At 37.7% G+C, this 13,885-nt stretch overlaps 2 long non-coding RNA genes across 3 annotated transcripts in view; one reads left to right on the top strand and one right to left on the bottom strand.

Annotated features, from left to right (window-relative positions):
- Window positions 1-13,885, bottom strand: part of LOC125322341 — a 111,095-nt gene that overhangs the window by 8,155 nt on the left and 89,055 nt on the right. The window lies entirely within an intron of this gene.
- LOC125322339 overlaps window positions 1-13,885 on the top strand; it is a 28,686-nt gene that overhangs the window by 9,180 nt on the left and 5,621 nt on the right. For both annotated transcript variants that reach the window (XR_007201959.1, XR_007201958.1), the window contains exon 2: window positions 564-670. This is a non-coding gene — a long non-coding RNA (uncharacterized LOC125322339). The remainder of the gene's footprint in view (window positions 1-563; window positions 671-13,885) is intronic.

Here is a 13,885-nt window from a genome sequence, read left to right as displayed (position 1 = left end):
GTTACAAAGGATCTGCACAGGGTCTCCCAGAGGATTCTGGGTTTGTCTTCTTCTCGCCATAACTGCAAAGTGGCTCCCTTTCCAGGGGAGTTCTGCTGGGAGGTGAGGCACTCTCCTTACCCCAGCAGACGTCCCTCCGGGGCGGGGGCTGGGTATACCCCACAGCCTTGCTGCAGCGTTTCTGGGGCAGGAGTTGATGACTCCAGGTGCTGACATGGGGTCCTGTGTCATGGGGAGCTCTGGGGGCTGGCAGGGACAGTCAGGGCTGGGAGTGGCCCCAGGGCTCTGGCATTTTTATGCCTACATCTAGAGTAGCAATTCATATCTGAAGAGCAGTCTTAAGTAATATCCCATGGAAATCTTTTCTATGTCATGAATATCTTTATCTTCAGAAAAATTTGTTTTCACTGGACTTCTAGATGAAGATGTATTCCATAAATAACCATTACATCAAATGTCAGTGAGTTATTTTGTTGCTGTATATTTACATTTTGCTGATATATTCTCCATATATCAGTTTATATATTCATGTCTTCTGCCTTCCTCCTGGATATGCCATTCAGGTTTGGAGGCACTCCTGGATACACCGAGTTTCAGGAATCCCCTAGAGCCACCACATACCAGAGGCCACCACGTACTTAGAAGATTCATGAGGCTGCTCTATCTTTCAGTAAGTGCTTTGAAATACTTTTGTCTGTCTTGCTGATCCCACAGTAAACACAGTTTTTTAGAATCAAAAACTTAGGCCATTGAATAGTATTTTCAAAGAATTATTCCTGTGTAAGCATAAATTTAGTAAAGTATATATCTAACAGATGGATTCTTAATGCCTGTGACTTTGCAGCTTTCAGGTGTTGACAGATGTATTGAAAAGGTGTCTTCCCAAAAAAAAAAAAAAAAAGCATATTAGGGTTTTATCATAATATAACTTCAGCTCTGCTGAAATGGAATATACAAGCATTAACAAACATTGCCTTAAAGCCCCCTGTATATGGAACTGTTCACATAATGCTGAAGAATAATGCTTTGTTCCTCACACTTTTGAAAGCATGGTGTCTTTGAGCTAAGTAAGCGATTAAGAAGTTTATCTCCCTATTATGATCTGCGTAGGTTCTTGTTACTGCTATCCAGTTCTGCATTCAGCACTGTAACTCTCATATGTTTCTCTCAGTCTCTACAGATAATTATGTGAGCAGTGTAATTCTTCCCTTTGGTAGTTTTCTTTGAGGTGGAGAGTATATGCACTACTGTATTTTTGTACACAAGAAGGTATGATTAAAGAAATATGCCTTACACTTCAAGCAGAAAATGATAATATTTGTGATGATACATATTTCATGAAAACTGTAAATTTAATTTAGTGAAGAAATAGAACTTTGTTTAAATAATAAAGAAAAAGCTTTCATTAGGGTGAAAGCAGAGAGAAATTTTTCTTCTGTGAACATAAATAGAGTAAGTAAATAGGCAAACAGCAACGCTGTTTAAACAGATTTTCCCCACAGAACTCTTGCTACCCAAAAACCATAGGAAAGTTCAAGCAGTGAAATTTATGTTAGAAGTAAAACATTCTATAATTTAATAGGAACAAATTATGCTCATGTATTTTCATGCTGAAAAATATCAAAATTAAACAAATTAAAAGAAGAGTATGAATAAGTGAAAGCAAGATTTTGCTTTGCTTTTTGTACATTTTGAAAATGATCATAATCTACCACTACCTAATATTTAGTTTCTAAAGTAATTATGAGCATTGTGTAGTGTCTGTGTAATAAACATACAACTTTAAACAGGATTTGGATACCCCACTCTCTCCAGTCAGAACAAGATGGGTATTTCTCTTGGAAAATACAAAGTATGCAAGTGGGTAAAAAATAGTGGGATCTGGAGGTCAGTGACTTCCAGATCCAGCAGATCACCAGAGAAGCACATCCCAAAACTGAAGATCTTTTGGTAGTCCCTTCTTTCAGCTCCTTCCTGTTTGAATGTGGAATTGTGAGTACTTCAGCAGACCTCAGCTGCACAGTACTACATGAGAGAGAACTATGCCAAGGACTGTGTAACCCTCTGCTGCCCTGTATTTTAATGCGCTTTTCACTTAGACCTGTTTTATTCAACACTTATACCCCCTCAACTCTTCCTTTTATTGCTCTAGGTTAGAAGTCCTATTCATTTCATGTGACCTAAGCTAGGCTTAAAAAGGGGGAAAAATGAGGGGAATTGTGTTTTGTGTTACATATAATTATCACTTTTCTCATAGCGTATGAACTTCTTTTCCTTCCCAACATAGAGTACACACTGCAGCAAGAAAAAAAAAACCAAACAAAACCAAAACAAACAAAACAAAACAACAAAAAAAAAACCAACAAAAACCCCCCTACTAATAGAAATTAAAATACTGAATCTGAATTGATATACCTTATACACGGAAAACTTAAACACCAGAGGAGATATTTTTGAAAGAAAAAAAGAGCACTGTTTCTTTCTGAAGTATCTTTGTACACATAAGAACTATTTTACATGTCTGAGGTTAAATATTTGCTTTCTTGACGTTATTCTGAGAACAGCCTCAAGGTGAAGAATTTATCTTTAACAGAGAAAAACCCCTCTAAAAATAAAATGAATAACCCTCCCCAGCTTTACTGTCTGGAATAATTTAGTGCAATGTAGATTGTCAAAATAAAAGAAAACTTGGTTTGTTTTTTTTAGGCTTTCATAATGTCCATCTGATCAGCTATTTTGTAAAAAATAGTAATTGAGTGGACCTGTGTAAAAGACAAAAAAATGAAAGCTAAAAAAACCACTCAGATATAACTAGTAACTTCAAACCAATAATAATGCTAACAAAATATTCCAACATATGATTAATATATGTATTTACATATATTTATTCATGATCTTGAAAAGAGAGTTTATGGCATCTAGGTGAGAGGACTACTCAGAAGGCTTCACAAAACGAAAAAGAGCCATATGACCAGCAAAATAAATGCGTGTAAATTAATATATACAGTGGGAAAATTTCAAATGAAAATAGGTATATTTATTTTCATGTTTTAAATTACCAGCATCATGCCTGTAGAAAGCTCAGGGAGAAGCTATGCTTGGTAATAGCAAACCAATGGAATATATTTCTAAATTTCTAAAAAATACTGATACAGACTGGAACTTTATCATTCTAAACGTTACTGTGAAATGAAAATAGCTAAGGAGAGTCTGACTTGTTCAGGAGAATCCTAGAGTAAGTCTACATCACTGAGGAAAGAGACAAATACAAAAAGGAGGTATGAGTTACACACAAATAATAATGAAAAAGAGAAGGTTAAGAGGTCTTATGAGAAGGGGATGTGCCTACAATATACTTGGTATAAAAATGGAAAAATAAAAAAATGGAAAATATTGAATTAAGAGCTAATAAATTAAAAATTGCCAACAGGTTATATCTCTTGTACTACACCAAATGAAGCGGTGTAATTTAATGGAAAAAATATTGATCAGTCAAGAGCTGTGGAAGATTTTTGAAGATGTTTGGATGATTTATAAGAACATCCACTGATAATTATCTGACAGCTTTGAAAAACATTGCATATAGTCACTCATGACCAAATTAATCATAATTTTGCTGGAGTAAGGAAGGAATTGCTTCTACAGAAGGATCAGTTGCATTTCTTCATTTTGGAGGTTTTTTCTACCTTCCTGTCCCCAGTATTGTCTGCTGCCAGACACAAGATTATATGGACCACTGATTTAATTATTTTCGACCAATTATATGGACCACATTTATTTATTTTTGTCATAGCTTTTTTACTTTTGTCTGAGTTTCTTTCTGTTTACAATATTTGTAACTATCAAGATTTCTTTATTGTTAGCAATTTCCTGACTTATGAAATTTCCCTTCATATTTTGCAACAAGCATTTCCCATCCTCTAAACAATATTAATGGGACAATTAATCACTTTCAAAGCCATATAAATTAGAAAAATTCCCGAATTGTTTATACGTGTTTGAGAAACCATGTTGAACTTATATCTATCGAGTACAGTATCTGACCTTTAAAAACTTACGAATATTTGGACAAGACTCCTGGAAGACACTTGAAATTCAAGCAGCACTAATGCCTAGACATCTTTAGGAAATTTTGAGTGTGTACAAAGAAATGGCTGCTTCTGTGAAATATTTGCAGTGTTTCAGGATTGAAGGGAATTATGAGGGATGTGCACTTTTAACTCAAAAAGCTGTTTACAGACCACTAAATGCACATATAGTTCTTTAAATATCCTTTACTGTATTATAGGCTTAACATGACCATCCAGATCCATAATTTTAACAGCACGTGTGAGTTTTTCCACTGTGTTGAGATTTGAGAGTGAGCACTTCCAACGGTAGGATAACTCACATAAGAAATTCCTGCCACTGGATATGACTGAATTCAACACAGATAAAAATCAGGAGTTACTCCATCATGTTTCAGATACTAGAGTGGCACAAACTATAAAATCCCTAATCAGAGAGATAGAAAACTTGTTTTCTGATAGATGTGTTGACTGAAGTCTGCAGCTGTCACTGAACAATTGCCCTGGAGCAGTTCAGGGTTGCCCAGGGCTTCAGTCACACTCAACATGAACATCTTAAAAGCAACTCCTTCCTTACCCTAAGTAAAACTCAGTGTTTAGGTAAAAGCTAATGTGCTGCCAAAGGACAGGACTGAAAAAAATATTTACTCCCCCAAATGTCTTTCTACCACCAAACTTCTCCTGTGGACTGAACAGTCCCTTGCTCTCAGATCTGGCAAAGGAATGAAAAAGTGAGAATTTGTGTTTAAAGAAAAAGCATTGAAGAGCTTAAACTCACTATGAAAGTAGGAATCCCCTTCAGTTTTTTGTGTAACACATCAAATGAGAAGGGTCAAAAGAGAGTACAGCCAGTTCTCCTGGGGAGAGTTCAAAGAACAAAACAATTGTCTAGCCACCTGGAATCCCCTATCAAAGTGAAATCCCTGAAATACACCTGTATAGGCCAGACATGCATTACAGTCAATGGTGCGAAGACCCAAAAAGTCAGGACAATTAGTTCTGATGCTTGCTGTGAGAAGATGTTCACCCAGCCTAATATTCTGTTAGACTGTACAGTCTGATTAAGATAAAATGAAAAAAAGTCTCCATATGTGTCTGTACGTAGCCTCCTAACACCACTTGAGATATTGCTCTGAAGGGAACAGGTACCAGTCAGGACAATGATTTGTGAACCTGTTGGTATCCAAAGGGAGCTGGGAGGAAGATAGAACTATTGCATGCTTGAGCATGGTCAGTATGAAAGGAGGCATTAACAATTCTCAGCAGTAATATCTCTCTGATTATTAGTGTGTCTTTGCTAACTTTAGTCAGCCATGAAGAACATACTTAATGATGGTGAGATGGTGCATAAGGATGTAGGTCTGAAATTTTTAATAGAAATTCTCTGTGTGACAAATGATGTATTAACTTTAACTTGGACTGAGTCTTTAATATCCGGCCCAGTGAAAGAATCTCAGAAGTCTTATGGGTAGTACCGAATTTACAGCCGCCTTTCTCATTAGTCTTTAGAGTTTCCCCGGTTTGATCTTGCAAGTGGTAAGGAAATGAGTAAATTCTGAGGGGTGAACAGCCTCCCAAATCTGTGTTTTACTTTCCTAAATATACCAAGAGACTGGTGTGGTAATTGTTGCAGTCTCTGCGCTAGAAATTGTACTTCACTTATCTGCAGTTGAGAATAATATAAAAAAGAAACTTTTTTGCCTAATAAAACTTCCTTTCCTTACATAAGATATTAGGAAAATGCACTTTTAAAAAAGATAATGTGAACTTTACAAAACTAATGCCTCTTGATATTCATATAATAAATGACTTGTTTTTATTTAATATTGCATTTTCAAGGCTTGTGTTCATCTTTGTTGATTCTGTTCTGAAAATTAGAATTCCATGTCTATTGACCATCTGTGCTTTTTTTTTTTTTACAAAAATTTGCCAGATTTCTAGATAAAAAATACCTTCCTAATTGGCTGCAAAACCAATACTACTTTGGAAATGTGAAAACCAAGACTCGTGTTTTATTGACTCACATATCATGATAATGGACCACCCCCTTGGTACCCTAAGTATAACAGAAATAGTTGGTTTGCCTCTAATTACACTGTTTGAATCACACAGTACATAAGGAAAATGGAATAAGTGTTTTGATTATCGGCAGTGTAAAATCTGGTTCATTTCCCCATTGTCTTATTGGAGCTGTGACAAAGTTAAGAAATAAAATGTATATTGTACAAAAATTGATGTGATGTAGCTGACTAAAAGCAGAGAACACAGCTGAAGTGGTGGCCCACAATAAATAATACAGTAGAAAAGAGATACCAAAATCTGAACCTAGCAAGTAAGTGTTAATACTAGGCTGTTGAAAAACAAGAAATTTCAATGTCTGTTCCACTTAGGAGAAAGAATGCAAACATGCTTATATTTACCTCTAAAATAGCAAAAGCCAATCTTTCACAATAATTATCTTTTAATGCTACTGCATAGCAAATATTTTCTAAACTTATGTAACATAAAAGCCAGGATGATCTCAGTAAATATAGACACAATCTTACCACAGGCCACTGCCAAGCCTAATAAAAATCCCAAAGACATCATTCAGCATTTTATGCCTTTGATAGACACATTTTAGGCACCAAACCCATTATCAGTATAAAACTAATAAGTTGTTTGCCTTAAACAAATTTTAAGAGATCATAATTTTTTTTGCGCACATGTCTGTATGGAAAATAGCCAAAATACCAGTGGATAGAGTGGTGGCATCCATCAGGGCTTTAGCCTACAACAATAGCTGTAATATGTGTCATGAGCTCCATTTCTCAAAGTTATGTCTTATTTGCAAATACCATTATTTCAGAATACCAACATTTTTTTGGTAGCCTCCTATTCTTATCCTAAGTGGTTGGTTACCAAGAAGGTTACACACTGGTAGCCAACAGATTAAAGGTATTTGGCTGCTCAATGGTGTTTTTCTTCTCTTAATTTTACTTAGCAGGCACTGCACCATTCTCTTGGGAGATGTTGAAGCAGGAAAAGTAGGGACAATAGACACAGGGTACATCTTCTTTGTCCTGGACAGGCTGAGCCATTTCTTGACTTTTTCCCACTGTTGTAATGCATTTTGAGCTCACAAATATTATACTTCTCAGGGAACGATGACTTTAGTTTGCAGCTGCCCGGAAAAGAAGTGCCCTTTGTTTGCAGCCTGTCAATAGAATGACCTTTCCCTCCTGCCAATTTATGCTCAAGAAATACACGTGATTGTTTTCCCTTTGCTGGGTGTTTCAAGATCTTCCAAATTTGTTTGATCAATGGTTCAGAAGCTTTCAAACTGACATGAGAAAATATGCATTTTCGCAGACTCATTTTCAGTTGGATGTGAAGCAGCTGAAGCCAGAGATCAGCGAGAATTAATCTGTACTTAATGAAGGAAACTTGCTGAATTTCTGTAAACGCTTGCCTATGACACATATACAGAGTTATATAAGCAGTCTGCCACTTATGCAATCTGCTTTGGCAATATTTATATTTGTATTCAAATCTTCTTCCTTGTGAAAGTAAATCAAAGCCTTGTAATTGCCTAACAGTCAATAACCTGCCTTTTGGAATTCTACCTCAAAGGCAACAACAGGCTTCAAAAGCTGCTATCAGGTTTTCAGAGTAGCCAACAATACATTCTTCCTGCTATGTTCAAAGCAGATGCTGTCTTTGTCTTTAATGAAACAATGCAGATGCACCAAAATGCCATTTAACTGCAACAAAAATTTATGAAGTAACTTGAGATGCATTCTTGCCTGTGTGGCTACACAGCAGGTATAGACATACTCGAATGACTTTTGCCTGTACTCCAAGTTCTCTGGCAATCACATGGCCATATTAGGATGGCATTGTATCCAAGCTACAAATCTCTGCTAAGAAGCAGCATATGTTATCCTGAGCACATGTTGCATGTTAGCATTGTGATACCATTTCTTATCTGCATCTCAGCAGCGTAGATCTCCTACCAATCTCTTTTCTTTCTCTGAAGATCAATGCAAAATTGACATTAGACCCTCTGAAATGCTCCCTACTGACAGCACATTTCCCATCAGCAGTACCTGTTATCTACTGTTGCACTGGGTAATGGCCAAGACCATCTACAGTGGAAGCTTGGGCATGTTATGCTCTTGCCTGTGTGCAACCTGTTACACCAGCTCTGCATATCTTAAGTGCTTTTAAAAAACACACCTTAGAAATCACTGCCTGCACTACCACACATGTTTTTTGAATGACAGGAAGCAGGGATCAGATTTTTTGGTGATTTTACAGAAGACTGCTTGTCTTCTATAAAATAACACCTGTCCACTAAGGTGCCTGATTTTTGATAGATTTTAGCAAGTAGCATGCTCCATGCTGTGCACAGGATGGATTACTTGCCTAATTTGCCAAGTCAGGAGCCATGGTTGAATTACATGTATTACACATTAATCCATCTGCACTTCCCTATCGATCTCAAATCTAAAAATCTACATTATGTACATTTCCTGAAAGCTAAGACACATGCAGAATGCATAAATCTCATTTCCTCAGAGAGGGTAGGTTATACATCAAAGACAGAACAATGACAAACAAAAGTGAAGTCCCTTAGCCCCAAAGAAAAAAGTTGAAGAGAATTTTTACCAAAAAGTATGTGCGTGAAGATCAAATGTGGGAAGAGTTATAGCAGGGTAAACTGTTGTGCTGGGGTAAGTTTGGGTGGTGTCTCTGAGCCCTTAGTAGCCTGTGACCAGCAGTTGGATCCCTCTTGCCTTGCATGCAGCATCTCACAGTCTCACTGTCCTAACTGTGCCTCTCAGCTGTGTTTTGATGGGAGCCATGCTGCCCTTCTACCCTCTGGCAGCTGCACCAGGACCACTTCCAAAAGCATCTTAAAATATTATCAGCTTACTCAGTAATTTGGGGGTCATGCCAGTGTTGTTTGCAGCCAAACATGTATTTAGCATAGGCTAAGTGAAGGTTTGCTTTCAGGCAATTACAGCTTTGATGCCGTAGCATGTTAAACTAACTCTCCATTCTTTCACTGAGTCAATGGTCTTTTGCTGCTGCTTCTGCCCAGAGTGTTCTGGTAGCCTCAGCTGCATAAACTCTTACTTGAATTTGCTTCCTGATGGCAAGCACTTAATCACATGGCTCCTCAATGTTTGCTCTAGAAGATGGCAGTAAGCGCTCCTACAAGTAAGGAAAGACCTTTCCTGGAAGTTGCAGGGGGCACCCTTCAACTTTTTATTGCAGCCTCTCAGGTGAGAGTGCTGCCAGAATTGTGAATGTTTCTCTCTCACTGCATTTCAGTGCTAAGTTCCAGTGATTTAAGGCCAGTCTTTGAGGGCATAGCTCTCAAACAAACATGGTCTGTCGCATTAGGACACAATTCAAAAAGTTGCTCAACTGTTAGTTACTGGTTCTTGGGTAAGAACTGATGAAACACAATGCAAGTATTTCTAGTCCCTAAAGCTGACTTTGCCTTAAACAGGCTGGATTACCTGGGCAGCTACATGGAGAGGAACAGTAAGCAAAGAGGCAGTAAACATCATAATCCTAAACAACTCCCAGTTGCACTTCCCAAGACTAGAGTCTTCCCTCCCTCCCTCCCTCCCCCCGCCCTTTCAGTGTCCATCTATCAAGACATGCATTCTTGGAGTGAGTGTTGGTACATCTGTTATTAATGGCACTTTCCATATTCCTACTCAGAGCTACATGGCACTGGACAGCGGTCTTGTTTGTGCCTAGTGTAAGGCCTCAGAAGGAGATTTTGTGCCAAAATAAAAGGGTATGTTAATTACCACAGGTATCAGGTATGCCCTGAAAAATGCTATGAGATTCTCTCTCTACCAGTTTAAAATCCTTTAGCACCTTCAGGGCTGTGACATGAACTCAGGCTCTAAACAGCTGGGATGTTAGGTGGAAGCAGATGCCAGTGGATGGAGAAAAATGATACATCCATAGTGCAAAAAGGAGCATGGTCCACACTGTAGTCATATCAGTGCAGTGTCATCCCAAACTCATTGGACTTGCTGACATGTAAAGCTTATTAGTTCATGCACATTGGCTTCCTTTCACTGGCAGGCTGCTTCCTGAGGCCTGCAGTGTGCTGGCACATGTGCTGCACCACACTGTCACGCCAGCTCATTTGGCAGAGCTCAGACATGCATGCACTCCTCTCTTTGTGCACTGCAGCTCCACTCCAGGTAGCTGGGAGGGTAACTAATGACTGAGCAATGGCTCTTTACTCCAGGACATGCACAGTGCTGGGTAAGTATCTACAATCCTGCCCTTACTGTCTTTAAAAGTCTAGTCCTAGATGAATGTAGGTTTCCAGAGTTGATAGGTATCTGCAGGATGACCAGATGACAGCAGGAATAGCACAAGACACATTTTTGTGGACCACTGATACAGCTTCCTTTACAAGATATGAATGATGCTTTCCCAGCTCACACTGATGCCCTCACAATAGAAAGGTGTGAGTGCATACATCCAGACAAAGCGATCTTCCATCAACACCTCACTTAATGAAAGACCCACGTTACTGTTAGTCTAATGAAAATGTTCACTTTTAGAATGATTTCTGGACCTTTACTTTCCTTTTCTTTATAACCTCATTTATGCTTGTTCTTAATTGTGCCTGGGCTTCTTCATTATCTTCCATATCCTAGCAGCCATGACTTTAGCAGCTGACTGCTTGATTACTTTCTTCTTAGGAACTAGATAGAACATCTGTCTGTTCAGCAACAGGAGATTCGAGTGCACTATCCTTCAAAGACCACTAGCCAGGTAAATAAAACATATAGAGTCCGAAATCCACATACTGAGCCATTAGATGTTCTCCCATATTTCTCAAATCCTCTTCTTCCAGTCCCCTCTGCCCCCTTGAAGACCCTTTAACCCTGACAGAGAAATTGCACTCCTACTGCCTATTTCCTTCCCTCACTCTTCTCAAACCAGCTCTAGTAGCTCCATGCCAAGATAGCATTTTGCCACCCCCGAACGGAGCATTATTATTTCAAAATTTTATTTCTTATTGCTACTGAAAATCTAATTTTGGACCAGGAATAGGGTCAAGTATGTGTAATCTTTGTGTTTGGATCCTAACAATAATACTGGATTGTGTAAATGTTTTCATTTATTTTGTTGCTTTTTGTTTTCCTCTTTTGTTCTCAGTACTTGGTCCCTTTTATCTTTCCTCCTCATGTGTGAAATTGAAATAGAGTTTGCTTCAGAACTTTTAGAAAACCTCCCCCCACCAAAAAAACCCCAAAAACAACAAACCAACAAAAAAACCTGGAAATCCTTCCATACTGTTAATTTCACATCTGCAAAAGCAGGTACAAAAAACCTCTACCACCCACTTTTCGTCAACAAATATCATTACTGCAAACAAGCATGAGTTGTAGGAGCTGAAGAAATCAAGATGCGCTTTTGACAGGTTCATTTGGCAGTGTAGGAGAGTGGATAGGAGAGTAGGATATTCTAAAAATATGTTCTATTTTCACAGACATTTTGAGATGTCTCTGTAAGTTCTCTTACAGAAGATGGCCCAGGGCCCATATGGTACAAGTCAATCTGACAGATGTTACATAATAATCTTTCTTGATTAAACTAGTACAAGACATTCTCTTCTCACCAACCAAATAACAAGAAAGAAAGAACCCATCCATTCTGAAATTAAACACCAGCAACTAGACAGAGATGATAGGGCTAGAGACCTTGCTATAAAAATGTTCTAGTCACGTTTAGGAAATCCTTGTCCCTCTATGTCCCCTCTATAGGAGGGGTCCATTACCAGAGGAGGTAAAGTAACAAACAGAACTCCTTAGTTCAAGAGCTTACATCCATGCCATTGATTTGAAAGCCAGATTAAGGAATACCAATATACACCAAAATAATTCATTAAAAGGAAAGCAATAGGAAGAGAGGGACACATTATAGAACTGATAATAATTTAATTACTTTGCACAGAGAAACTGAAAGCAACTCACAGAGAAAATTTGTATGATATTTTTTGGGAGTAGAAAAGGTCATCAAAGATTTTGTATCAGACGTTGCAGAAATAGGAATCAGGTATTTTGAAATATACATCTCTCATATTTTGAATATGTTATCGATACATACAAAGGTCACATTGGAATATTTTCCCAAGGGAATTTGCTGAAGCAGTCTTGGGCATGCAGCATCTTCTAGGAGTTCATTAAGAATATCACAAAATTAAAAAAACCTTCATGCTTTTCTTCATGTTACTCAAAACTGCATCTGAATCTCTAAAGCTGTTGATGAGAGGGAGAAGGATGTAATGGGACCATGCCTATACTGCCAACAAAAAAAGACAATTTAGCTCTGAAACATCTGTGCTGATCATCTAAATTAAACATTAAAGGAAAAAAACCCAAAACTCTCTTTAATGCCTAAGGCAGAAAAAGCTTCAAGTTCTTGCACACAGACATTTTATTTTCTTATACCAAATATGCTCATGGAGACTGAAGTTTCTGTTTTTCAGTCATTTTTCAGTTGTTAAAATTGCTTAAAATATTTAAATGTAATTTATGTGTGCAGAGCCTCACCACACTGTGTTGTGATTTGGAACTTATTTTGCAAGCCCACTTTTTTTTTGGTATTTTGTTTATATTAGCAGTCATGTGGGGATGACTGTAATTCATTATGTCATGAATAAATTTTTACAAAACTGGATCTTTAGTCTAGATCCAGTAAGACTGAAATCAAAGGACATTTTATACCATAACGCTTTTCTTGATCAAGAGCTTTGTTACATTTTAGGGCTTGTTTCTTTGCTTCTCTCTCTCAGAACAGTTAAACATCCTGTCTTGTTTAGCTGGTCAAAAATGTATGCTTATGTGAATACAGCAACCTCAGATACTGAGGACAGGACAAAAAAATCCTCTGGTCAGCTCTATATCTGTGTCAGGGTTGTCAGTCACTCTCAATTTCATGCTATTTATTCTGAGGTAAAGACATTTAAACATGTAGGAAGACTCCCATTCATTTTATTGGTCTTGGCATGCTTGCCTAAGTCTCAGCTGAAGCAACAAACTTCCGTTCATCTTGTATGAAATTAGACTTGATCTCATTGTACCAAAACTCCTGGGAACTAATTACAAGTCTATTTTTATGGTAAAACAAGCATATTAAAAGTTTACAAATTGGGTGTATGTTTGCTTTCCTTAGCTCACATACTGTGCTCTGGAGTATTATTCCCACATGTAAACAGCATTGCAAATATAAATTGCCTAAGTGGCTTCCCTGTTGTCAGAAGCAGCTGTTCAGTGTGCTAGTTACTCCATCTTTTTTCCAAAACAGATACTAACCCCATGAACTTGTTCTCTTTCAAGTGAGTGGCAAAGTGGGATTCTGTAGTAATATTTGCTTCATTAATTTTTTTTGTATTTTAAAGTAAGTGTCCATTCACAAAATGAATGCACTAATGTTGATCAAATCAAAAAAACACGGGCCTAAACTGAAGCACTCAAGAGTATGTGTCACTGTGCTTAATGCTAATCCTGTGCTTTAGTATTTTGATAAACAGGGTTCTAACACATCAGCTTTCCCTACATCCTTGTAAATGGATGAGGATAAACTTGATTGCTTGTACTCACAGGCCATGTTCTGAACCTTGAAGCATGCTTTTGACATTGTTAGAGAAGTGGTTGGTTTGGGTTTTTTTTCAAATGCAAGGGTCAGGTATACCTTTGTTTGTAAAATAAGAAGAGTTGCACATATTATTTAGTAATACCAGGGGATTAAATTTTAGAGAAACACCAGACACTACGAGAATCATGATA

The sequence above is a fragment of the Corvus hawaiiensis genome, chromosome 3 (genome assembly GCF_020740725.1).
Source record: "Corvus hawaiiensis isolate bCorHaw1 chromosome 3, bCorHaw1.pri.cur, whole genome shotgun sequence".
Lineage (NCBI taxonomy): Eukaryota > Metazoa > Chordata > Aves > Passeriformes > Corvidae > Corvus > Corvus hawaiiensis.
This window is presented reverse-complemented; position numbering and strand designations above follow the sequence as displayed.